We start from the raw sequence: 27,898 nt of genomic DNA, 5'->3' as shown, positions 1-27,898 counted from the left end.
GGCGCATGGATGAAGAAATGAGTTAAGGGTCGGGCGCCGGAGGGGGGGGTTATCCCCGTTATTTGCCGTGTGCCCGGATCCGGCACTCGGCAAACTATGGCTATGCCGAGTGCCAGATCGGCGGCACTCGGCAAACTACGCCTATGCCGAGTGCCAGATCGGCGGCACTCGGCAAACTACGCCTATGCCGAGTGCCAGATCGGCGGCACTCGGCAAACTACGCCTATGCCGAGTGCCAGATCGCGGCACTCGGCAAAGGGTTTTTAAAATATTTGATTCATTTCTTTGCCGAGTGCCGGACCAGGTGGCACTCGGCAACTATTTATTTTAACTGAGTTCCAAAAGCAATGATACTGAAATTAACATAATGTAAAAACATATTATTTCATGCATAACTTTTAATTTCAAATTAACATAATTTTAATTTCAAGTTTCAAGATTTTATGCAAGAAAACCTATTATTTCATGTCTTTCTAAAGTCGAATTGAATTTATATCAACATTCGTTTTGATGAGGTATGTATAAAAAATTTAGTGACTACCAACTAAATAATTTGCCAAAATAAAACAACAAATTATGGTTCATGATTTCATGCAAAAAAACCCTATTATTTCATGCGTTTAAAGATCAACTTAAAACTAAATAGAATGATTTTCAATATGTGCCAAAAATAATTTAATATATAGATAACAAATTCAAAAATTAACCAAATTTTCACAAGACACATGTTTTGTTGTTATTTCTCTATATAAAAAGTTTCACATTAAAAATCATATGCGACTTTCATTTCAACCACAAATCCAACCGGATACTACACATCTCTCCGAAACTTCTTCGGAGGTTCTCCGGCTTGTGAGCGGCGTACATTGTCACGTGTCCGAAACACTGTCAATTTTTTTCCACTCTATCCTCGCATGAAACCAAGAGTTTTGCACAATTCCCATGATTTTCAGACATTGCATGCTATTTTTGGTTTTTTTCCGAACGTCCGTGCGCACGCTTGTGATCAAGTTTCCTGATAAAGATGCTTCAACTTTTAAGTTCTTTCGCGCATAAGACATCAGTTTTGATTCTGGTACATAAATATCAAATTTCCATTCATTGATTTTGAAATTTCGAACCACTTCTAATTTAATATTAACTTCGAATGATTATTCCCCGCAAACAAAAAATTAACAGAAAATAGTAAACCAATCAATAAAAGTTTTTTATGTTATTAGGGATTAAATTATCAAATTTAACTAGAGACCAAAAAATTTTGAAGGCCAAAAATTTTTTTTTACCCAATTTTGCCGAGTACCTAAGCTCCAGCACTCGGCAAAAGAAAATTTGCCGAGAGCCAGGCTCGAGGCACTCGGCAAAATTACTCTTTTGCCGAGTGTCAAGTGAAGGCACTCGGCAAACTGCCCCCTTTGCCGAGTGCCAGGTGGTGGCACTCGACAAAGACTTGACGCCATCAGCCCCACTAACGGGCGGCGCACGGCGGGCGCGCGTGCTGGGCACGTGTGCTGGCTTTGCCGAGTGCCGCCGAGCCAGCACTCGGCAAAGGGGACAGTTTGCCGAGTGCCATTCGTTGCCGACGGCCGGCACTCGGTAAAGCTCGGGCATGCCGTGTGGCAGATGTTTGCCGAGTGCTCGTGGCCTGGCACTCAGCAAACCACATCTTTGCCGAGTGCCCGTGTTCTGGCACTCGGCCAAAGCCGAAACACTCGGCAAATTTGGGGTTTCCAGTAGTGCTCCCATTAATTTGCTTTCAGCCGGTTCCGGTTCCACAATTTAGGTTCCTCCCACCTAGCTCCTCCCGTCTTTAGATCATCGAATTTGAGAAAATGGAGAGCTCACATTAACTCTAAGCACCTTAAAAAAATCTCTTGTTTCTCATCGAATGCGATAGCATACTGCATATTAGTACACAGTACTGCATGATAAAACGGAAAGGTGTTCGCAAAAAAAAAAAAAAACAGAAAGGTAAACATGATTTGAGAAGAACACATGGGGAGCCGGTGAACAACTTGCGCGAGTATGTAAACGGAAAGGTAAACATGATTTGCGAAGAACACATGGAGCCGGTGAACAACTCGCGCGCCTAATGGTGTATTTATAAGAGTTTGTATGTTCTATTAAGCAAGTACTACTGTAGAAGCATGCCTGTTTGAAATTTGAATGCTGGTGAGCAGTCTTCTGCTTTCTTTTCATGATTGCTCTTAATCCAGTTGTGTGGCTTGAGATGGCCTGGGATTTGTCAGTGCCATTACCTTGTTTTGTGTTTGGTTGGATAAGCTAGTTTACAGTTTCATCTGAGGTTGTGATTTATGTTATGCATAGTTGGTGAGAGGCTATTAGCACCCAACTTGCTGGAGCTTTTTTCTAGGTAACTCCCTCTACCTGTTAGTGTTGTGCGCTACTCTTCTTTACTGAAAGTCTGAGACTTTAGGGACTATGCTTACAAACCCTCATGCAGGGGCTCTTGATTGGTTTTCTGAATATGATCAATTAGGGAAGTATGTGCCGTGTTTTAGGAAGTTCAGTTGATGCAGATTCAAGCATCATATGTTCCATTCCTAGGCTCTTAGCTGATTTCATTCGATCAGTAATATGCAGCAGTGACAGGACTGTGTTAAGTCTATTAAGCAAGTAATCTGACTGTAGAAGCATGCCTGTTTGGAATTTGAATGCTGGTGAGCATTCTTATACATAACTGCTCTTAATTCAGTTGTGTGACTTGAGATGGCCTGGGATATGGCAGCGTGGGTTAGGGGAGGATAGTTTCTTTGTGTTGCGTTAAAAGTATTCTTTGTATCTACCCTACTAATGTACCAACATTTTCTTTCTTAGATCCACACCAAATATTGTCCCCTACTGAGAAGTCGACACTCTATCCACCCCAAAAAGTGTACCTAAGAAAACAACATCATTAAAATAGACCATCCAGATTTACTTTTATTCTTCTCTCTCCTCACTCACTCATCATCCAAGGGTCACGATTGTGTGTGTCATCTTCATCCTTCCCTCCCGCACCCACGCCCCGAGCCCCCACGCTTGCTCGCGGCATGCGGCCACGGTTCGATTCCAGTTTCTGGCCGTATTTTTTTTATTTCGATTGGAAACATTATTCTCCCCTCTCGACTCTCGATCAGCGTGGGGAAACCGGCGGGGCGGCAGTCACGAAACCCTAGCCGCGACGACGAGCCCATCCCACCGCATCAGCCACACCACCGCGTGCTCCGCGTCCTTTCGCCTCCGAAGTGGCCGCTCGGTGGACGCGACCTCGGCCGTCACGGTGAAGAACGGCGCGGCGGGCGCGGTGGCCATAGATAGATCCCGCCCCACCGCCGCCTCAGGTGCCCTTGCCCGCCGCAGTTCCCTTGAGATTGGATGCCATGGAGACCGATGACCATGGAGGGAAGATTCCACCGAGGAAGCCTGCGGCTTCAACTTTCTTTCGCCTGTAATTTATTTATTGCTTCGCTTACTTACTGCTCTTCGTTCCTCCGCCGAGCGGGATCCAATGTCGACCACGTCGAGGCACGCAAATGGGTCTGCGGCAAGAGCTCACTACCTTCACCGCGCCGGACGCCGGACGCCGGACGGCACCACCGCTGCAGGTATATGTCTAGATGCATCCTACCTAGCCTTCATTGTCATGTTATCCAAATTTGCTTGACGGTGGCCTCGGCCTGCAGCAGAGGAACCACCACCGAGGGAAGGGGACGAAGGAGCCAGATCTGAAGAAGAGGAAGAAGCACGAGGAGCCTACTTGGACTGTCACATTTTATCAGATTATATATATCTCTTTTCTTAGCCAGGGGAGCGAGAGATTGAAGGAACCACTAAATTCAATAGGGGTGGGTGCAGCTTGTTTTTGCAATCTTTGACAAATTGTTATTTTCTCTTTTACCTAATGAAAAAACAACATGTATTTATGCTGTAGAGGCTTTTGTTTAGTACTGCCTCTGCTTTCCAAAAGTCTTTTAACAGATGAATCTAACGTTTGCTTTTTTTGACTCACTTATCTTTCTCTGGTCTCTTTCCTCACAGCTAGAGCCAAGTGAACTAAAGATGATAGCTTCTGAATGGGTAATCACTTGTCTGCAAGACAATATAGAATCCCTCGAGCAAAGCAATGTAAGCAATGAGTACTTGGTACTGAATGTTCTGTGCATACGAGATGGAGGAGTAATGTCACATAACAGTCCAAATAATACCGATCAAGTGCACTAATCAACAATTTAAGTTTAATCCTTAGATACTGCACTCCACCAGTACACCCAGACTGCCTACTATAACCAGGATCGATTACACAGGAACTCTTGCCAAAAGACGAGCACAGGTGATTACAAGCAACAAAATTTTTCAAACTTAACTTACAACTAGAGTTAAACAAAAGTCTCCAAATTAATTTACAATAAAGTTTTACCAGCCGGGGTTACATTTCAAATATCAGAGTTCAAACACAGCGGAAATCACAACAAGTTTGAAACAAGCTTCGAAAATACAATACGGTAGATAACATCGATGATAAAAGACGAGCTTCACATCTTGCCCACTGATGTGAGGCTCACCTGACTGCACTTCACGGAGAAGACGGAACCCACTCGACAGTCCAACCCGGAGGAAGAGGCTAACCAATCCAAGACACACAGACTTTCTCGAAGTCTTCCGAAACACATTCTGCTCAGAAGGGTTGCAACCAAAACCCTGAGTACTCTAATACTCAGCAAGACTTACCCGTCTATGGGTATACTTAGCCCATTATCTAGACATGCACAGCTCTTTGGCTCTGAAGTTATTTTGCTGAAAAGCTACTAATAATGGATCCTTACGTTCAATATTTTAGCTCCAATTGTGTTTATAGCTAGAAACTAGGTTTGCCTAGTTCTCTAGAGCATACATGGTTGATCATATTATCTTTTCAAGAACATCAACATAAAACCATCTTTTCTCTTTCTGTCCTTTCAATCCTTACTACGATGCGACACATTGACCAATGCTCTCATATCCGCGAGTCACGGCGAATCGATCCGATTTAACCTTGCAAGGTGGACCTAACTCACACGCCAAGTGCGACCCCGACTGGTCACACCGAGCAACCGTTCCCATGATTACCATGAAGCCTGAATCAAGCCCGCCAGCACCCAAATGAGGAGCCCCACACGACGAACACCCGGTGAACTCGTGGACGACTACCTCATTCGTCATCCCTACCCAGCACCGCAGGTCGAGAATCAGATTCCAACGCAATTTAGGTAATTAGCTTACCGGTTTCGACTACCTCCTACTCCCGGCATGTGGTTAGTACTGTTCAATCCTCAGTCAAAAGGCCAACAACGGAACGGTCCTCAATCGACACATGCGGAGACTCAACTTTCCTTTATTCCATAGCCATGTCCAACTTTCCTCCGCCCGGTCTCCATTTTCTTTCCTCATTAATTCATTCTCTAGTAACATTTCCATAAGTAACAAGACATATATCTTGCGAGTGACAGAAAATCACTCGACTTCTACCGAGTTCCTACTTAGCAAAGCATTTCTAATGACACCTGCATACTAGTAAAAACTCAGAGGTACCTAGGGAGAAACATGCATACTAGGGTTCCATACAACTCCTAACAATGTAATGCACAATACTTAAATAATAATATTGAATACTGAAATTAAGGGTTATGCTCCGGGGCTTGCCTTGCAGGTCAGCAGGGTTAGTGGCTTCTTCGGGAGTTTGATCAATGACTTCTCCTAGCTGCGGTTCTCCTGCGGAAGGCTCCTGGATCGGCTCGGCAATCAGCTCGTAGGCGACTTCGGTTTCAGCGTCTATACGAATAAAATATGCCATTCATAAGACTCATGAAATGATGCAATGCACTACACACAATGAAAGGCATGGACCAAACTCCAAAAGCGTCTACGGAGCAACCTCACAACTAGGGTTACGACGGAAATGGTTTAGAACTGACGTACAAGCTTTGATTCTAATGCCTTTTAGCCTGAAGTGCTTCCTATCAAGCAAAAGTTACTAAACTCGCTTCGAAGGATTAAATACAACCCTAGAACAACATGGATCAAATTAACCAGGGGCTTGTTTTGTTGCAAAAACACATGCATGAAAGAATTAATTACCACACTTATAAAAGAAAAGAGCCTAGCTAGAAACAAATTAAAAGCAAGTACCCAACTTGCAGATATGATCTAGCAACAAGAATTTATCAACACAACATAATTTTGATAAAGCATGCCACATAAAATTTCCAACATTTATTGATGGCCGAAAACATTTATTTTAGCCCTAGCAAAATAAACTGAACAACAATAGATCCACGAATATGCACATAGGCTATGTACCTGAAAATTTTACAGTGGACTACACATGCAAGGAGTAGGTTACCATAAAATTTTCAGGATTGTTAGACAAACAGAACAACCGATACAAAATAAACTAGGTTAAACGCAAACCATAATTTTTGCAGGGGTAAAAGTGACATTTCACCTGCATGACTATTTTTCCTCTGAAGATCTTGATTTAAGAAACGTAAAAAAAATTAGTTTACATTTTTGCATTTTTGTAGAATTTGTTATGCATTTCTGAAATTGCAGCCGAATTAAACAATTTCGGAAAACAAAACAAAAACTAAAAACTAAAAAAATGGGCAGACAGCCGGGCCCCACATGTCAGTGGGAGCCCAGCTCCCAGCCCTCCCCTGTTTTTGCCCGCGCCATGGCCGGCGCGCGGCCAGGACATCCCGCGGCGGCGGCGTGCCTCGCCGGCGGCCGCTGGCCCGCGGCCAGGGCGGAGTAGGGATGCGGGGGCGCGCGCGGGGCAGGGCGATGGCGCACGCAGGCATGGGCGGCGGCGCGGCGTTCCCCACCAGCAGGGAACGCCGATCGGCGGCGGACGGAGCAGCCTCACGGCCAAGGGAGCCCGGCGGCCTCGGGGCGCGCGACAGCGGCTTGCGGGCCCCGTGCAAGGCGGCCCGCGGTGTGCTCGCGCGGCAGCGCAGAGCGCCCACGGCGGCGCGGCGTGTTCCCGGCGGCGGTAGCGCCGAAATCGGGCGGGAGAGAGGTCGGGGAGGGAGAGGATAGCATGAGGATGCTCACCGTGCCCTCGATTTGAGCTAAGGATGGCCGGAGATGGGAGATCGACGAGAGGGGCGGAGCTCTAGCGTGATCGGCAATGGCGGCCGCGGCGTCACAAGCCGATTCGGCCGGGTTTGGGCGCGGCCGAGCTCAGGGAGATGCGAAGTGGGTGCGGGGTGAGGTCGCGCGGCTCTGGGCACGAGGGAATGAGGTGGGACGGTGAGGGGCGGCCGGAGCAACGCCGGCGGCGGTCTCTGCTCGCTCTGCTCGACTTGAACTCGAGGAAGAAGAAGGGGACGGGGACGAGAAGTGTAACACCCCGGTGTTAGTTTTGGCAGTAATATCGTGTTTAATCGTTAATCGTGTTCTAACCGCGTCGTCAGCACTAATCACGTTCGCAGAGTAAACATCTGCTTAGCGATGTTCGATCTCGTTTTTGTCACTGATCCGGGCTTCAAATCAATTTTCGCCCAAAACGAAAGCTGTAGACCTTCTTTTTCTCTACAACTTTTATTTTGGCCAAAATTCAAGTTTCAGCACGAAATTTAAAGAAAATCTTTAGTTTTGCTTTGATTAGGACATTTTCAAATGCACCCAAGTTTTGAAATTTTATCTTTCAAACCTTAGTTCAAATGAAAAAGTGCCTGAAACAAAAGTTGGAGATCTCAAAATTTTGAACAACTTTCGTGCTCAAAAGTTTTTCATTTGAGGCCAAGAACAAGGAGAAAAACTAAATTTACAAACTGGAATATGAAACTTTGAGCTATTTACAGAAATGCCATTGCTACATATCCTCCTCTGCTCGTCGCTCGACACGCCGCCGGAGCCGTCGCCGCTCTTCGACGTCCGTGTCCACGCGTCGCGCCGACGAACCTCGCCCGTCGTGCTCACGCACCGTCCTTATCCGCACGGAGTCGTGCCCGTTTTCGCCTCCCCGTTCCCCTTTCCTCACCCCTGTGGAGCACGCAGCCGAGCCGAGCATGAGCAGGCCGTCGCCGGCGTCCTCTGGCCGTCCTCCGCCGCCGTTCTTCGCGCAACAAGCCACCTAGAGCCGCCGCACATCACCCCGCGTCTCCTCCGCCCCTTTTCCGAGCTCGAGCGACCCTCTGCTGGGCCGAATCGACCCCTGCGCCGCCGTCCACCATCGCCGTCTCCGTAGAAGTCTCGCCCTCGCCGTCGACGACCCCCTTCCGGCCTCCCTCCGCTCCAACCGAGTCTACGGTGAGCTTCTTTGCGCGCCCCTATTCCTTCCCGACCACTTCCCTGGCCGAATCTCGCGCCACCGCCGCCGGGGAGCCGTCGCGCCGCCGTGCCCGCCCGCTGTCGCCGCGCGCACGCCGCAGGACGCCTCTGTGCGGGCCCCCGCAGCGCTGTCGCGCGCCCTGGCCCCGCTCTGCTGCTCTAGCCACCGTGCCGCCTCACCCCGCGGCCGCCGCCTTCTGCGCCGACCAGAACGCCGCCGCAAGCCGCCGCGCCATGGGCGCCGCCGCCCCTGCTCCGCCCACTCTCGGCCCGAACTAAACCGCCCCGAGCCCCCCCTCGAGCCAAGGAAGCTCCTCGACCCGACGCCGGCCACCCACGGTCACCGGAGCGCCGCCGCCAGCGTAAACCGCCGCCGCCCGCCCCTGCTCGCCGCGGGCAAGCCGCGTCCGGCCGTCCCCAAGCCGATTCGACCCACCACAACATCGCTCTCGACCTCCCCGAGCTATTCCCCTCCTTCCCCCTCGTCGGCGGCGACCGCCGGCGCCGCCCTCCCAGCGCCGCCTCCTCTGTTTTGTCCGGCCAGGGACCCGATTGCTTGATTGCAAAAGTTTCAGGGACCCATCTGCAATATCTAGTTTTGTTTTCAATTGTTGCTGTGAACTTCTAAATTCAATTAAAAATCATAGAAAAATCAAAAAAATGCAAACCAAATTTTGTTAGGTTTCTAAAATCGAGATCTTCAAAAGAAAAATACTTGTGCGTGGGAAATGTCACTTTTGCCCTTGCAAAAATTCGGGTTGTATTTAATCTAGTTTATTTAATACCGGTTGTTCGGTTGCTCTAAAAATTATGAAATTTATTCAGTAGATTATTCTTTGTATGTGTAGTCCACTGAAAAATTTCCAGGTGCAGGGCCTATGTGTATCTTTGTGGATCTATTGTTGTTTGATTTCCTTTTCTAGAGTTAAAGTAAATACTTTTATATGTCAATAAATGTTGGTAAGTTATTTATGCACTCCTTATCAGTAGTGTTTCATGATAGAAAAGTTGTGATACTAGCTCGTTGCGGTTTATTAAGTTTTTGTGTTTAGCTAGTTCCTAGTTTTAGTCTTTCTTTATTTTCACCATGGCTAAGCAATGCCTTAATGCTTCTCTTTGTTTGTGGTGTACCTAGCCTTCTTAATGCAAGTTTAAGTAGTGTTGTTGAAAGGAAACACTTCAGGCTAAGCTCAGTCAGAAATTAAACCTGCCAAGCAACACCAAGTCGTTCCCTTTATCGCTAGTTCTTCATGATTATTCGTTAATGGATTGCCAGTCATATCTTCTTTTACTCGTATTGCATTGCCTCCTAAGTACCTTGCACCGTTGTAACTCCTGCATGGTATCTTTTCATACGTGTAGACGTCACGAACGAAGCGGCTTACGAGCTGGTTGCTGAGCCGGTCCAGGAGCCGCAAGCGGGAGAACAGCAGGAGGACGCAGTCAAGCACGCTCCCGAAGAAGCACTAACCCCGCTGACCTGCAAGGCAAGCCCCGGAGCATATCCCTTATTTTAATTACTCCATGTTATATTTAAAGTATGGTGCAATTACGTTCAAGGAATTGATTGGAACCATAGATGCATAAGCTTGAATACCCAGTGTCCTTACTAGGGTAGGTATCGCTAGCACTGCTAGGATTAAGTAAACTCGGTAGAAGACGGGTGATTTCCTATCACCCGCGAGATATAGGGTTGTTACTTCAGGCAGTGTTGTCAAAAATAAGGCAATGAGAAGGAAATTGGAGACCGGGCGGAGGGAAAGTTGGACATGATATTTGCATAAAGAAAGTTGAGTCTCCGCCTGTGTCGATTGAGGACCGTTCCGTTGTTGGCCCTTTGACTGAGGATTGAACAGTACTAACCACATACCGGAAGTAGGAGGTAGTCGAAACCGGTGAGCTGTGTACCACTTTACAGCGGTGATTTGAATTCCGTCATGCTACGCTGGGCATGGGAGTTGGCGGGTGTTGGATAGGATGCCGCCTCCGGGTTCTCCGGGAGTTCACTGCGAGGGGCCCATCACCTGGGTTTTAGCAGGCGTAGTTCAAATGCCGTGGTAATGTGGAAACAGTTGACGCATGGCCCGACGGGGCTTACATGTGTCGTGTGAGTTAGGTCCACCTTGCAAGGTTAAATCGGATCGATTCGCCGTGACTCGCGGATAGGAGAGCCTTGGTCAATGCGTCACATCGTAGTATGGATTCAAAGGACAGAAAGAGAAAAGTTGGACTTTTGTTGATATTCTTGAAAAGATAATATGATTAACCATGTGTGCTCTAAAGAATTAGGCAAACCTAGTTTCTAGATATCAACACAATTGGAGCTAAAATATTGAAAGTAAGGATCCAGTTTTAGTAGCTTTTCGGCAAAATAACCCAGAGCCAAAGAGCTGTGCATGTCTAGGTAATGGGCTAAGTATACCCATAGACGGGTAAGCCTTGCTGAGTATTAGAATACTCAGGGTTTGGTTGTAACCCTTCCGAGCAGGTTGTATTCCGGAAGACTTCGAGGAAATCAATGCGTCCTGGAGTGGTCAGCCTCTTCCTCCAAGTTGGACGGTCGAGTGGGTTCCGTCTTCTCCGTGAAGTGAAGGCAGGTGAGCCTCACATCAGTGGGCAAGATGTGAAGTTCGTCTTTCGGTCATCAACGTTATTTATCGTACTGTATTTGGAAGCTTGTTTCAAACCTGTTTGTATTTTCCGCTGCGTTTGAACTCTGAATTCGAAATGTAACTCTGGCTTATAAAACTTTATTGTAAATTAATTTGGGGACTTTTGTTTAACTTTGGTTGTAAGTTTGTTTGAAAACTTTTGTTGCTTGTAATCACCTGTGCTCGTATTCTGGCGAGAGTTCCTGTGCAATCGATCCTGGTTAAAGCAGGCAGTCTGAGTGTACTGGTGAAGTGCAGTAGCGGAGGATTAAGTTAAATGGTTAATTAGTGCACTTGATCAGTATTATTTGGACTGTTCTGTGACAAGAAGCATCCAGGATCGCGAGCGGATAAGGGGGACGCAGCGCGGAGGGCGAGGATCGTCGGCGCGTGTGACGCGTGGAGTCGCCGGCGGTCGGTCGCGGTATGGGCGCCGAGCACAGTGACGAACAGGGAATCAACAGTGATCCTTTTGACCGATTTTTGACTCAACTTTGACCACTCAAAACTCAAATTTTCATATAGAAACATGAAATTTGGCCAAAATAAAAGTTGTAGAGGAAGAGAAGATCTACAACTTTGCTTTTGGGCGAAAGTTGATTTGGAGCTCGGATTAGAGAGAAAAACATGCTCGAACACGGCTAAATCGATGTTTACCGCGCGAACTCGATTAACACTAAAGACAAGATTAAACTCCTAATTAGCAAATTTAAGCTCATGATTAGCGCTCACTAACACTAGGGGTGTTACAAGTAAACATTGTATAGACTGTGTAGAAATCTGAACTAATAATCTAACATTACATTGACTTAGGACAAGAAAGAAAATTCCAAGTTCTTACATACTATTAAGCAACCTGGGTTATATTAGAGGATATACTCTGAAGCTAGCTTGGATAGCAAGATCTTTGTTGTAGATAAACTACCACTCACAAGAATTTGCATGGTTTCGGTTCTAGCCCCACAGTAGTTGTGCAATAGCAGGGCAGACACTGTTGGGGATTGGACCTTCGGGTCAAGCTCCCACCCTCGGAAATGCTCCCTAACTCGTTTGCAGGGCTCCAACGAGAGGAAAGCGAGCATACCCGAAGGTGACAAATGGTCACTCAGAAGCACAAGCATAAAGACCAAAACCTTCGGTGTCATGAAGGATATCACCTTCGGGCGGCCGAAGGTGACAAATGGTTACTCAGAAGCACAAGCTCGAAGACCAAGACCTTCGGTGAATGAATGATCTCACCTTCGGGCGGCCGAAGGTGACGAATGGCTACTCAGAAGCACAAGCTCGAAGACCAGGACCTTTGGGTAAGGGGATCGCCTTCGGGAATGAAGGTGACGGCCGATCGCTCGTTGACGGAACCTTCAGGGCCGTGAGCCCGTGACCTCCGGAGCTTCTCGAAGGAAACGGAGACCTTCGTTTGATGCAAGCGTGCGTGTAAAACGTGAATACGTGAGAAGGTCGGGTTTGTACACCTGAATACGTGAGAAGGTCGGATTTGTACACCTTTAACCTTGTAATTTTACCCCAAAACCGATTGTAAGTGAGCTGTAAATGAGTTGGAAGGGGGCAATTTAGGAAAACCTAGCCGAGGGCTAGAGGTATAAATAGCCCCCTCTCTCCACAGTGTAAAGGGTTGAATTTTTTGGTTATTGCTGGAGAATTAAGTGCCTACCTTCATTGCCATTTTCATACTGTTCATGCTCTCTGTTTGGGTATCTAAGAAGCTGAGGTCCCAACAGCGGCGCCCACTGTTCCAGCTCGAAAAACAACATTCGATGGCCCAGCGAAGAAAAAAGCCTCCGCCGGCACCACAAGCAACACCACTGAGCAGCACGAGCAGCACGAAGAAGCCAACACACGAATTGAAGACATAAACAATGAAGCTGTTCTTCATGGAGATCTGGTTGATGACACCGAAAACACCGAAGCTCATCAAAACCAATCCTCGGAGCTCACAGAAACAGCACTCAAGCTCAAGGCCCTTGAATATAAAGAAAAGGAACATCGAAGCTCAGCTCGCCACCAAAAAGAGGGCACTGGACCAGGCAAACAAGCTAGCCGAGGCCAGGCGCAAACTAGCAGAAATGGAGGCGGAAGTTGAGAATTTGTAGAGGACATACCAAGAAATGCCCGAAGGTTCCGTCCAACAAGAAAACCGCATCATCCACCAGACAACCTTCGCTCACAATGAAGACCGAAGGCCACCACCGGTCAACCTCCCATATGACCCGACCTCGCCACTCTCAGTTGCTCTGCAGCGAACTTCATGGCCGCTCAGCTACAAGCCTACACAGCTCCCCAAGTACAATGCAACAACTGATCCAATCCAGTTCCTTATGTCCTACGAAGCAACCATCGCTTCGGCCGGAGGTGACGACTCAACCATGGCCAAGTCCTTCGTCATGGCTTGCGAAGGTTCTGTGGCCAACTGGTACTCATACCTTCCCCCACAATCAATCAATAACTGGTACTAGCTGAAATGAAGGCTCCTCCAGGACTTCCAGGGATTCAGAAGGCTAAATAACAATACTATGAAAGATTTCAAGTGCCCACAGCACGACCGTGAGCCTCTCTATGACTATTTCCGGAGGTTCGTTCAGAAGAAGGCTCAAATCCCAAACTTCCCAGAGAAAGATGCGATCGAGAAATGCATCGAAGGTCTCCTGCCTGGCCAGCTTGCTTCTCATCTCACAAGAGAGCCCCCGAGGACCCTGGAGGAGTTCTACACAGAAGCAGAAAAATACGCGAAGTCAGACGCTGACCACCGCAGAAGGGTAGAGCAAAGAAGAATCATGCGTCAGGAGGAAAAATACAATCAGCAAACATGGCAGCAAGAGAAACAGCCAGCTCAGCAACTCATTTTACCTGTGGAACCCTCACAAGATGATGAGGAACAATTAACCTTCGATCCCTTCATGATACCACCAGTGTCGGAACCTCAACACTCAAATGACAAGCAACCTTCGTCCGGAGCACGGGGCAGAGGTCGCGGCAGAGGAAGGGGCCGAGGTCGTGGACCTTCGCGTGAGCCCAAAAAATTCTTTTGTCACTTCCACGGGTCTGACTCCGACCACAGAACAAACCAGCTAAAAGCTCGGAGAAGAAGAAAACCCTTGACAGAATGGAGTCCGAGAAAAAAGCCAAGCTAGTTGGGCACACTACATGGCCTCAGACTCCACAATCTACTCTTCATATACAGTACACACAACTTTCGTTTGTTCCACCCCCCCCATTTACCGAAGCATACCGCCCACCCATGTTCAACTACATCTACAACCACAACTAGCAGCCGCAGCCAAACCCGCAAACACAACCCAGTCAACCCACCACCCAAGCTCAACCAACACAAGAGCAGCTACCACCACCCCCAGCCCACCCACCAAAACAAGAAAACCAAACCACAAATGGCCAACCCACGGCACTACCAACCTTCGGGATGATCATGCCCATCTCCGGAGGATCCACCCTGGACTTCGAAAATAAGAGACAACGCAGAGACTACTTCAGGCAAGTCCATTGCATCGTCTCCGAAGGTCCAACCAAGAGAACCCAGTGGTCACACTCTCCGATCACCTTCTCCGAAGAAGATGTCAACCTCATCAGCTACCCACACACAGATGCTCTTGTCATCGAGGCAAACATTCAGGGCTGGAGGATTGGCAAGATACTGGTTGACACTGGCAGCTCTGCAGACATCATTTTTCCGACACCTTCGACAAAATGGGCATCGACCGAAGCCTGCTTCAGCCTTCGGATATCCCTTTAATGGGCTTCGGAGGAAAGAGAGTGAACGCAATCGGCAAATTGTCGCTCGCTGTGTCCTTCGGAGACACGGCCAACACAAGAACAGAGCACATCACCTTCGATGTGGTAGAGATGCCCTACCCATACCGCGCAATCCTAGGAAGGGGGACAATCAACAAGTTCGAAGCTAGCTATCGTTCATCAATTGTACTTGTGCATGAAGATTCCAGCTCCCGCGGGGGTCATCACCGTCCGCGGGGACCAGCAGCTTGCGCGGGACATAGAGTGGGGATACACCCCAGGCCAGAAAAATATCCACAACCTTCGGACTGAATCCAAGTCTGCTACCTTCAAAGAGCAGCAGAGAGACCATGAGAAAGCAACCTTCGACGAAGACTACGGAGTCAAGAAGGTCCCCCTTGACGTACATCTACCCGACAAAATGGTAACCATCAATGCAACCCTCGAGCACGAGGAAAAAAAGAGCTTCTTGAGTTCCTCCGCAAGAATCAAAATGTTTTTGCATGGTCCGCCAGTGACCTACGGGGCATCAGCAGAGATATCATTGAGCATCGCTTGGACATCAACCCAAACATCAAGCCAAACAAGCATAAGCTTCGCAAAATGGCAGATGAAAAAGTCGCAGCAGTCAAGGCCGAAGTCCAGAGACTGCTAGATGCAAATGTTATTCGAGAAGTCAAATACCCAACATGGCTGGCAAACACTGTGCCGGTCAAAAAGAAGAATGGCAAGTGGCGCATGTGCATCGATTTCACTGACCTCAATAAAGCCTGCCCGAAGGATGACTTCCCGCTGCCAAGAATCGACAGTCATCGATGATGCGGCAAACAGTCAACTCATGTCTCTGCTGGATTGTTTCTCCGGATACCATCAGATTTGGATGAGGAAAGAAGACGAAGAAAAAAAAGTTTCATAACCCCCTTCGGCACCTACTGCTTCGTGAGGATGCCCGAAGGATTGAAAAATGCAGGACAGTCTTTTTCAAGAATGTCTTCGGTGGTCCTGGAGCACCAACTCGGAAGAAATGTCCTGGCTTACGTTGATGATATTGTAGTAACCAATTCAATAAGAAGTAACCATGTGGCAGACCTGGCTGAAACCTTCGCAAGCCTAAGAAAAGTAGGGCTGTCCTTAAACCCCAACAAGTGCATCTTTGGAGTTTACAAAGGAAAGGTGCTTGGATGCCTCGTGTCCACCAAAGGCATCGAAGCAAATCCTGACAAAGTAAAAGCTCTCTGGAACATGGAGGAGCCAAAGTCTATCAGGGACGTACAGAAGCTCACAGGGCGGATAGCAACCCTAAACAGATTTATCCCTCGCTCTGCTGACCGAAGCCTACCATTCTTTAAGGTCCTTCGCAATGCAAACAAATTCGAGTGGGGCCTCGAGCAAAGCGAAGCCCTTCAAGCACTCAAGAAACCATCTCCAGAACATGGTCAAAATGACCTCACCTGACCCGAATGATGTGTTGCTCTTGTACATTGCGGCATCCTACTCTGTTGTCAGTGCAGCGCTCGTGCTCGAGAGAGAAATCGAGGGAAAGAAGAAGCAGCTACCTGTTTACTTCGTATCCGAAGCTCTTGCATGCTCGAAGCTCCTGTACTCAGAGCTAGAGAAAATTGCATATGCTGTAGTCATGTCTGCCCGGAAGCTTCGACACTATTTCGAAGCTCACAAGATAATCGTAGTTACAGATCAACCTCTGCATGACTTGTTCAACAACAGAGAGGCCTCAGTCAGAATTGCTAAATGGGCTTCGGAGCTCTCTGAGTTCTACATAGACTTCGAGAGAAGAACAGCCATCAAATCACAAGTATTGGCAGACTTCATTGCCGATTGGACATCCCCAATCTTCAAGGAGGAACCTTCGGCTGAAACCTGGATCGTGCACTATGACGGGGCCTGGTGCAACGAAGGAGCGGGTATTGCTGCAATCATAGAATCTCCTTCGTGAGCAAAAACAAGATATGCGGCGTGCCTAAGATTCGGCAACCTCGAATCATCAACCAACAACAACCAACAACAACACCGAGTATGAAGCTTTGCTCATGGGCCTTTGCAAAATGAAAGCCCTCGGCCATCAAAACTTCATAGTCAGAACAGATTCGAAGGTTGTCAGAGACCACATTGAAAAAGACGCAGAGGCAAGAAAACCAGAACTCATCGAGTACCTCGATGCCGTCAGAGCCATGGAGAAGCATTTCAAGGGCTTCGACATCGTCCATATCCCGACGTATATGAACGACGAAGCTAACAAATTGGCAAAAGCAACATCTAGAAAGGAACAATTACCCTCGGATGTATTTTTTGAAGAAATCATAGAACCTTCGGTTAAGCCGAAAAAAGAAAAACAAGTTTCAGTCATCTCAGCCGAAGATTGGAGAACACCTATAATAGAGTACCTTCGGGGAAACATCGAGCTGCCAAATAAGAGAGAGGAAAAGAAAATGTTCCAGAGAGCGAGGGGCTATATCATCTCCGAGGGAGAGTTGTTCAAGTCAGGCGTCACCAGCCCATAGTTAAAGTGCATCTCGACAACCGAAGGAATCGAGCTCCTCAAGGAAATTCACTCCGAGTTTTGTGGATCCTACATTGGCTTCAGATAAACTCAATGTTCAGCTAGGCGCTAGGCAGAATCTAGGCGGTGACCCACTGCCTAGCGCCTAGTCGGGAGTAATCGCGCCTAGGCGCTCCTAGGCATCTTTGTAGGCGTTTTAATTTTTATACACATATATATGTATTACCTTAAATTACCTTAAATAAAAGAAAAAAAATAAGAGATCTATGGACCTAAAGTTAAAGAAGGCCCATCAAAAAAGCCTAGCAGCCCACCTTATCCACCCCTCTCACCTTATCCATCCAGCCGCTCCTCCTCACCCACCGCACGACGACTTCCTCCCTCCCTGTTTCTCCGACGCCGCACCTTCCGCTCTTTCGCCGGCCTCCACGCTGCCGCCTCCACCACCGCTCGTCTCTTCCCAGCTGCGCCTGCCACTTCCACTGCCACCGCCGCCGCCCGATGTCGAGCCCGTCCAATGTTCCTCCCCCACCAGCAACCACCGCCAGGCGCTCCTCCACCCCACCGGCGCCGTTGAGCCCAGATGCGCGCGACCACGCTATCCGCTTCCGCGCGGGAATCCTTCGCGCGCTCGCCCTGGGGGCCAATTTTTTCGCCCGGGGGAATCCTTCGCGCGCCTTCGCACCGCCTGGCGCCTACAGGTCCGACAATGCCCCTAGGCGAGGCAACGGCCTTCGACTAGCGATTAGGCGCGCCTGGGCGCCGCCTAGTCGCCGCCTAGCCGAACACAGGATAAACTTGTCTCCAAAGCCTTTAGGCAAGGATTCTTCTGGCCAACGGTGCTGAAGGACGCTCAGCACATAGTGAAAACATGCCAAGCATGCCAAATGATGGGCCCGAAGTCCTCTAAACCTTCGGAGTCAACTCAGCTGATACCTCCGATCTGGCCTCTCCAAAGATGGGAATTGACCTAGTAGGACCTCTGCCCACAGCTCAGGGCAATTACAAGTACGCAGCAGTTGCTGTTGAGTAATTCACAAAGTGGATCGAGGCCAAGCCACTCATCAACATCACATCAGAAACAATCAGAAAATTCTTCTGGCAGAACATCATTTGCAGGTTCGGGGTCCCAAGGGAGATCACTATCGATAACGGCAAACAATTTGATTCACAGCTATTCAGAGAATTCTGTTACAGTGTGGGCACGAAGGTAATATTTTCCTCGGTGTACCACCAGCAATCCAACGGGGCCGTCGAAAGAGCCAACGGCATCATCTTCGGCAGCATCAAAAAGTGCCTGTTTGATCAGAAAAAGGGCCAATGGGCCGATGAACTCCCGAAGGTCATCTGGTCCCACAACACCTCAGAATCAAGAGCAACCAAGTTCACCCCATTCAGGCTACTCTACGGTGCCGAAGATATGACACCGGAGGAACTTAAAAACTGAAGCCTAAGGGTCACCCACCAAGTTGAGGCCATCCCCTCGAATGACAAAGACCTCATGGAGCTAGACATCCTACAAGCCTCGGAAAACCTAGAAAAGTATCAACAAAAAACCACGAAGTGGAGGGACAAGAAGGTCGTGAAAAAGAGCATCCCAAATGGCAATGAATTCCCCCCTAACAAACTGTCACCTTCGCCTAAGCAGCCCAAATGGCAAGCTTCGGCCAGCATCTACATGCTGCATAAGACAGTAAGTTAGCAAAGCATGCAGAATCCGCAAACTTTGCATATTTAGCAAAACGAACGCTAAGGGGCTTCAACCTTTCAAAAGGTCCGAACTAAAAAACCTTCGGCACAAAAAGTGCAAAACGAACGCCAAGGGGCTTCGACCTTTCAAAAGGTCCGAACCAAAAAACCTTCGGTACAAAAAGCACAATAAGTGCAAAACGAATGCCAAGGGGCTTCGACCTTTAAAAAGGTCCGAACCAAAAAACCTTCGGCACAAAAAGCACAATAAGTGCAAAACGAATGCCAAGGGGCTTCGACCTTTCAAAAGGTCCGAACCAAAAAAACCTTCGGCACAAAAGGCACAAAAAGTGCAAAACAAACGCAAAGGGGGCTCCGACCTTTCAAAAGGTCCGAACCAAAAAACCTTCGGCATAAAAGAAACAAAAAGTGCAAAACGAACGCCAAGGGGCTTCGACCTTTCAAAAGGTCCGAACCAAAAAACCTTCGGCACAAAAGCACAAAAAGAGCAAAACAAGCGCCAAGGGGCTTCAACCATTCAAAAGGTCCGAACCAAAAAACCTTAGGCACAAAAGAAACAAAAAGTGCAAAACGAAAGCCAAAGGGCCTCGACCTTTCAAAAGGTCCGAACCAAAAATAACCTCGGAAGAATCGAAAGATGGATGCCAGAAAGGGGGAGACATTTTTCCATCTGAACCCTCGGCACCAATCATTCGATCTACCCGAAACAAAAAGAACAAAACCCTTCGAAGACAACAGCGCGCAAGAAAGGGGGAGATGTTTTTCCCCCAAAATACAAAATTTCCGCGCGTTGCCTCGATTAGTAAACAAATTATCTATCGAGGATCCAGAAAGGAAAAAACCCCTTTTTATTAGTGCCGACTCATTAGGAAGGGGGGAGACGTTTTTCAAAGAAAAACAACCCTAACGAGCGTCCCTCTGATGACAACAACTTCTCCAAGGACACATCCGGCAACCAACAAAAGCAGACCAATTTTTACCGAAGGGAACTTGCCCCTGCAAATAGCAAACTTCGAAAAGATCCCCTGGGACAACACCCTGGCAAGGGGGGAGACATTTTTCTCCAAAAATAAAATCCTCGAGTCTCGCCCAGTCCCACATTACCTAACAAACCTCCGGGAGGAATGTAACAGAAAGGGCGGAGACATTTTTCTTAAGACACCTCGCACATCCCACAACAAGGCACCTCGAAGGATGCACAAAACACAGCACCTCGAAGGATGCACATAACAAGACACCTCGATGGATGCACACATCAAAACACCCCAAAGTATACACACACGTACAGCACCTCGAAGGATGCATTCAAATAGTCATCTCGAAGGATGCCCGCACAAAGGCATCTCGAAGAATGCACACAGAGAGGAAGCCCGAAGGATGCGCAATAAGAAGCCCCAGGAAAGGCAATCACGAGAATACATACACGTCGAGAAGCATCGCGAAGGTCACTTTCGGACGAAAGAGAAAAAGAGGTTACAATGAATCACGACCGGACCAGCATAAGTATTCTGCAACGCTGCATCCGGGACGAGCAAGGCTGAAAGCCTCCAAGCTCATCTATACCTTAGAGTTGTTCGCGTCCTGCAGCATCGGAATATTTACAAACAAATTCTAAAGCTCCCAAAATAAATCCCTACAAGCTAATCTTTACACCTGAGCCCTCGGCGTTCCGTCCGCGTCGCGTCCCGAAGGAGACCCGCTGGCCTCGGGCATACCACAGACCCCAGAAGGTTGATCAGGATTTAATTCCTGCACAAATAACAAAGTTTTAACACAGGAAAGCAAAAAACCAAAAAACGCAGAGCCAGCCGAAAGAAAAGCTTACCACTGTCGCAGCAGCTGCGAGGGTCCGAACAGCGACCTTGCCCGAAGGTTCCCAGAAACGCTAGAAGTATGAAATCTTGACATCCTGAATCCTGTCAACCTCCTCGGACAAACCCTCGTAGGGGACGTACTGAAAGCCCCCTCCGAGCTTAGAGAGGTCGACAGCGCCGGCGCGGAGAAGGTTCCCTACAAGCCCCTCGAAGGAGACGGACTCCGTGTTATATTCGCAATGCTCATCACCTCCCTGAGCCCCTCAAACTCCGACAGCAACCAGTCCAGAAGCTGAAGGATAACCTGAGAACCCTCGGTAGGCTCAGGCAAGGGCAGAGGCTCTACTCCGAGAGCAGCAAGAGCCTTCTTGTACTCTTGGTACACTACCTCGGCTCGTGAAGCGACCTCAGCGAAGACTTGCTCGAGCTCACCCACTTTAGCGTGAACCTTCTCCAATTCGGTGATCCTTCCCTTGAGGGCAGCCTTCTCGTTCGCGTCCCTTTCCACAGTCTTCCGAAGGCTCTCTAGAACCTTCTCATTGTCCGAAGTAGTTGTCTCCAGCTTCGAACACTCGGCCTTCATTTGCTTGTTTTCGTCCTTCAGAGCAATAACTTCTGCCTCAGCCCGCCGCAGTTTGTCCGCTAGACTCAATCTCTCAGTGGCGATCTTGACCCGAAGGTCCGCATCCGCCTTGGCTTTCTGCATCAAGATACGGCTGGCCTGGGCAAGCTTCTTGCTCAAGTCAGCATCGGAGGTGGATGTTTCTGCCACGGCTGCAATAAACTCTGAATCAAACACAAAATCACCTTTGGGGACACCACAAATTGAACAAAAGCCAAACGCAGTCAGGCCCCGCCTTACCCTTTTCAGGAGGGAGAATACCGGACGTGCCAGGCCCGTGCATCACGGCCAAAAGCTGCTGCATCGACGCAGACACAACTGCAAAGACAACAAAAAGGGGGCCCTCAGGTCTCAAACAAACCAAGCACCCACGCAAAACAAAGTAACGAAGCTTACCGGGTTCGTCGAAGTTCAACCCCTCCAGCATCTCCAGCTCGTTGTCCACAAGGTGGAGCCGATGTAAGGATCACCGGGGTGTCTGACCCTAGAGGGGGAGGGGGTGAATAGGGTCGCTAATCGCTTTTCTATCCTAGGGCTCAAACTTCTTGCATAAGATAAACCTAACACGTCCTACACATGCTAGTTATGACTTAGGTTTATCTATGCTACCCTCTACTTACCCCAAAAGACTTGCAACCTATAACCAATCCTAATCAAACTAACTAGGAAAGTAAAGGTAAGCAAGAAAGAGTAAATGCGGAAACGTAATGCGGTAAGTAAAGCGGTAAGGGAGAGGATATGCAAACTCCCGTGAAGACACCAAGACACACGATTTAACGTGGTTCGGTTAGGACACCAAAGTCCCTCCCTACGTCCACGGCCACTTGCTCACAAAGAACAAGTGTGATGCCGAGTCTCTTCGCTTGATCACCGTCTTGCGTCGGCCACCAAGGCACCCGGCAAGCAAAGGCTAAGTGCCACCAAGTCACCAAGACGAGGTCACCGCCACCGTCTATCTCGAAGCGCCACCACGGCACCGTCTTCACTATCGGAGCTTCTCACCAAGAGGGGTCTCCTTCCCCGCACAAAGTGTCGTTACCTCTCCACACCAAGTAGGAGGGTCACACGACGAGTACAAGTGTTTGCTTGCCGCAGCAAGACTTCTCTCAAGGGAGCTCTCGCAAGAACTAATCCCTAATCAAGCACTAAGCACTCTAACAAGTGTGCTTAAGCCTATATGATGTACAATGAAGCTCTATGGTGGTTGGAGATGATCTTTAGCTCTTGTATAATTTCTTGAACTCCAGCACCTTCAAATGAGCCGTGGGGTGGCATATATAGCCCACACACCCCAAACTAGCTGTTGGAAAAAGGCTGACAAAAACCCTTAACGTCGGTTGATCCGACGCTTAACTTTTTGTCATCACCGGTTTAACCGGTGAGTGCATTTTCCAACTAGCCGTTATACTTCAACGGCTACCTCAATCGACCGACGTAATCAACCGGTGAATGTAATAGAAACGTCGGTTTAACTGGTGAGTGTAGTTACTATAAAACTAACTCTCTGGACAACTGCACCGACGTTCACCAATATCTAATCGTCGGTTTAACCGGTGTATAGAATTTCCTTTGTCTTCATCTGGCAATGCACCGATGTATGCATTTTCTTCAACGTCGGTTAATCCGGTGTAAAACCCTAGCCCGCAGACCTTCTCTGTGATTGCACCGGTGAGTTCATTTTGCCCTACGTCGGTTTAACCGATGATAGCAAAATGCCTCAATCCTTGTCCCTTGGACCGAAGAGCTTTCAGGGCGCTGCCCTGAGACCCGTGTAGGGGCGGCCCCCGTAGGGGCGGCCCTTCGGGCCTTGCTATGCCACTCTTCTCTTTGTCATCACTTGAACCTAAAAGCCTGAGAATAGTCATCTTAACAATCACATTAGTCCAAGTGTTGTGTGTGTCATCAATCGCCAAAACATTATATTGAAGTATGGCATGAGAGGCCATTTTCGCTATAGCCGAGGACCCACCCGGGATATCTCCGCCCCTAAGAGAGAGCAGCGTCTCACCAACCAAAACCTCCCCCTCCTCAACGCCAGCCGAAGGGGTAGGAATGGCGGCCGCCGACACCGGCGCCGGAGCCTTCGGAGCACCGGCCGCAGGCCCTGTGGGTCTCGGCTCAGCCGGCTTCGGAAGGTCTGAAGGCTTGGCGCCAATCTTAACGAGACTCTGGATCCTCCGACGTTTTGTTATACCTTCCGGGGGACAATAAAGGTTAATCAGTGCCCTCGCCACCTCAACCCGACGGCCGGAACCAAAAAGCATGGTCTCGTACTCATCGCTAAGATCATAACGGGATCTAAAAAGCCTCCCCTCGGGAACTAAAATCTCCCCGCCCACCGTCCCCATGAGCTCTTCCATAAAGGAGGGCGTACCACTATCTCCCGAAGAAACCTCCTCGTGTTGCGCCTTCCTCTTAGCGTTCTCGGCCCTAGCAACCGAAGCCTTCGAGCTCGAAGGCTTCCTCCCCCTTCCGCGACCCCGACCACCACCCCCGCCACCTTCGCCAGAAGTCCCCACCACCTCTTTTTTAGCCTTGCCCTTGGACTTCTTCGACGCCACTTCGGAGCCAACATTGCCCAGAGGCGTCATCCTCGGAACTGCACCCGCAGGCAACGGCCGAAGGCCGTACTCCACGCCCATCTCCGCCAAACATCTGTTCAAATGAAGGTTCCTCTTGCAAATCTCGACCAAGGAAAGATATTCCTTCCTGTTCCAAGGCCCCAAGATTTCGGAGGCCTCCTACTCCATCCCAGCAAAACGCTTTCGCTCGAACCCTCGAGGAGCCCAACCAGCGGCCAAAGGCCAAATCCCTGCGGCCAAAAACTCTTCCACCACATCTCTACCACCGCAAACCTGGCAAGCTGTCATGAAGGCTTCCACACACGGCTTAAAGCCCGGCGCATGCTTGTTGTACGAGGGTTGATAAGTGTGATCGAACGCCTCGATATCCGAAGCTAACAGATACTTCTCCTCACTTGAACCCTCGGGATCCAGAAAACTGATTTTGGCATAAAACCAGTACCCCAGCCAGTTCCCCTCCCATTTGTTTCTCTGGGCTGCGGCAAGCACAACCTTCGTCAAGCCTGTCTTCTTGTTGGACTTGCGAGGGACGAAGGTGCAACACCCATTCTGCACCTCACTCTCTTCATCATCATCATCCACAAAAACCTTCCGAGGTTGACAGTGCAACTGAAACAGCCTACAAAAGGCATCAACGGACACCCCACCTCTGAACGTCCTCACAACCCACAAAATTTTTGACAACGCTGCTATCCCGTTCGGGGTGAAATGGTGAAGCTTCATGTTGAATGGCTCCAGTAGCTTCGGAACTACAGGATTCATCGGAATGCGCAACCCAGCGGTAAAAAAATCCTTAAAAACAACCACCTCTCCAGTCCGAGGCACCGGGAAAACCTCCGGGCCAGGAGGGCGACACACCCCCTCGGGAAAATATCCTTTCGAAACATAGAAATCGATCGTACTCTGAGAGACGACATATGGCTCGAAGAGCAAGGTCTTACGCTTCTCAGGACCCATCAGGTCGGAAACACTCGCTGAAACCCCAGACAGACTTCCGCTGGCCTGTTCTTGTTGGACTGCCGGACGCGAAGCCTCAGATCCTTCGGGGTGCTCAACGGGATCAGAGTCTGCGCGGAGAACCGCCCTCTTAATAAATGTCATATCTACATGAAAACGAAGAAAGGCATATTAGAAAAAAGGGTTCAAACGAACCTTCGATCAGCCTCGCTGTTTGCTTAGTGCGATCCATGAACCGCTATCCTACTTACACCGAGAAAAACGAGCAGCTTGATCACGCACAAAGCGGAACCTTCGGAAAAAGCGCTTTATAGCAGAAAGCGTCGAAGGTAGGCAAAGCTCGAGAGGGCACATGTTTTACCCCCCCCCCACCCCTCCGCTTATATAGGCGGGGGGAAAGCAACAGTACCAACGGTAAAATCGAGGAGTCGGCCGCCCAAGCGACACAATCGGAGTCTGACACGTGCACAACCAAAAACGACCGTTGCAACCGATGGTTCGGGAGACGTTTTTCCTTGGGAGCTTCCCGAAGGTTACACGCAATCTTCTTCTTTAACGCGGGTTGGACCGTCGGCTTCGGACCTCGCCCTCGAGGGGCTGCTGTTGGGGATTGGACCTTTGGGTCAAGCCCCCACCCTCGGAAATGCGCCCTAACTCATTTGCAGGGCTCCAACGAGAGGAAGGCGAGCATACCCGAAGGTGACAAATGGTCACTCAGAAGCACAAGCATAAAGACCAAAACCTTCGGTGTCATGAAGGATATCACCTTCGGGCGGCCGAAGGTGACAAATGGTCACTCAGAAGCACAAGCTCGAAGACCAAGACCTTCGGTGAATGAATGATCTCACCTTCGGGCGGCCGAAGGTGACGAATGGCTACTCAGAAGCACAAGCTCGAAGACCAGGACCTTCGGGTAAGGGGATCACCTTCGGGAACGAAGGTGACGGCCGATCGCTCGTTGACGGAACCTTCAGGGCCGTGACCTCCGGAGCTTCTCGAAGGAAACGGAGACCTTCGTTTGATGCAAGCGTGCGTGTAAAACGTGAATACATGAGAAGGTCGGGTTTGTACACCTAAATACGTGAGAAGGTCGGATTTGTACACCTTTAACCTTGTAATTTTACCCCAAAACCGGTTGTAAGTGAGCTGGAAGGGGGCAATTTAGGAAAACCTGGCCGAGAGCTAAAGGTATAAATAGCCCCCTCTCTCCACAGTGTAAAGGGTTGAATTTTCTGGTTATTGCTGGAGAATTAAGTGCCTACCTTCATTGCCATTTTCATACTGTTCATGCTCCCTGTTTGGGTATCTAAGAAGCTGAGGTCCCAACAGACACAATGACCTGATATGTAACTACAGTTTGATTTCCACGCAGGTTCATTCAGTTTATATAGAGATCAGGTCATGCTAAAAGATTCACAAGCTGTAGGTTCAAGTAGATAGATGAACCTTCATGTGTGATACTCCCTCCGTCCTGAAAGCTAGGGCATCCTAGCTTTTTACTAGATTCATTGAACATTCTCTGAATCTTAACAAACTGTATGTCCAGATTCATTGAACATTCTATGAATCTGGACACAGTAAAACACTCTCAAGATGCCTTACATTTCAGGACGGATGGAGTACATTTTTTCCCTTAAACAATATATTATCAAAGGTGTGTTAACTCTTATTTAATGGCCAAATTAGAAACTGAACTATGAGAATACCCTGTACAATTAACCTATAATTTTTAATTTGTTTTTTTTATCTTACGACGATTTATTTTCGTCATCCACTCATGCTGCATTTGTGCCAAACTGAAGAGCTTTTAGATATTGAGACCCATTTTCTTTTCGATCTTACAGGGCCCAAAAACAGGCCTCTCACTGTGTTTCAGATTCTATTGATTTAACCAAAACGTGCCTCATTGCCTCATTGGGCTTGACATCGACAACGATGACCATGGCAACATTCACTTCTGTGGCAGCGGTGAGGTAGCTGCGCGCTAAGCTCTCGGTTCCCATGGATGGCGCCAAGGCGGTGGCAGTGGACGACGTCTTCGTCAAAACTACATGGCTGCCCTCCCGCTTCTCCCTCGCCATGGTTGCTTTGAATGATGAATTGATGATACACTGCTACTCTGCTATGTAAATTCAATGGGTGAAAAGAATATATGGACTGAGATGAACTTTTTAATTTACAGCATACATTTGTAAGGTTCGTGTACTTGTCACTGCCCAGGTTAGATGATTCCATATATTTGAATATTTATCATTGCGTTAAGGTTGGGAAAGGGTCCAATGAGGGCAGTCCTAATGGTAGAAACTAACATGGTTTCCATAGCATTGGTTTTTTTTAATTACATTTAATGCTCCATGCATGTGTTGAAAAATTTGATGTGCTGGGGGAATCTCTAGAAATTTTGGGAACTAAACTGGCAGTTCCAAAATTTCTCTCTTCAAACTTCACTATTCATCTATCACATCAAATTTTTTGCCTCATGCATGGAGCACTAAATACAGGTAAATAAAAAAAACTAATTGCATAGTTTTGATGTACACGACGAGACGAATCTTTTGAGCCTAGTTAGATCATGATAGGACAACAATTACCACAAACAAACGAAAAGTGCTACAGTGTGACTCTTTTTGCGACCATTTTACGAATCTAAACACAGCCTACCCTTGCTGTGAACATTCCCCGCGTAAGTACACCAGTTGGGAATGACGACTGATAGCCAGGCACGCAATGCAGCTGTGGTGCGCATACGTACGGTACCACATGCGCGCGCATGCATCGCGCCTGCTGCCGTGCTCGCCGCGGCGCGGGGACCGTACGGCCGGGATCGCAACGCGCGGGCATCCAGCCAGCCAGCCTCGTCCAAGCGTGCACCACACCACCGATCGATGCGACGGCGCACCGGTGGCAGCACCTGGAACAACGCGGCACGACGGCGGTGGCGTTCAGGTTCAGGACAGCGACAGCCCCGC

General features: G+C 48.6%; 1 long non-coding RNA gene across 3 annotated transcripts; it reads left to right on the top strand.

Moving 5' to 3' along the window:
- Window positions 1–27,196, top strand: LOC120679319. 3 transcript variants are annotated; one of them, XR_005677126.1, is made up of 4 exons: window positions 1–3,605; window positions 3,684–3,845; window positions 4,039–4,125; window positions 26,896–27,196. It is a non-coding gene; the product is annotated as an uncharacterized LOC120679319 (long non-coding RNA). The 3 variants fall into 3 exon arrangements; XR_005677125.1 differs by having other exon boundaries at window positions 26,806–27,196; XR_005677128.1 differs by having other exon boundaries at window positions 26,774–27,196.
- The last annotated feature ends 702 nt before the right edge of the window (window positions 27,197–27,898 follow it).

Source organism: Panicum virgatum, chromosome 6N, assembly GCF_016808335.1.
Source record: "Panicum virgatum strain AP13 chromosome 6N, P.virgatum_v5, whole genome shotgun sequence".
NCBI classification, from domain to species: domain Eukaryota; kingdom Viridiplantae; phylum Streptophyta; class Magnoliopsida; order Poales; family Poaceae; genus Panicum; species Panicum virgatum.
Note: the sequence above shows the minus strand (reverse complement) of the source record. Positions and strands in the feature narration are given on the sequence as shown.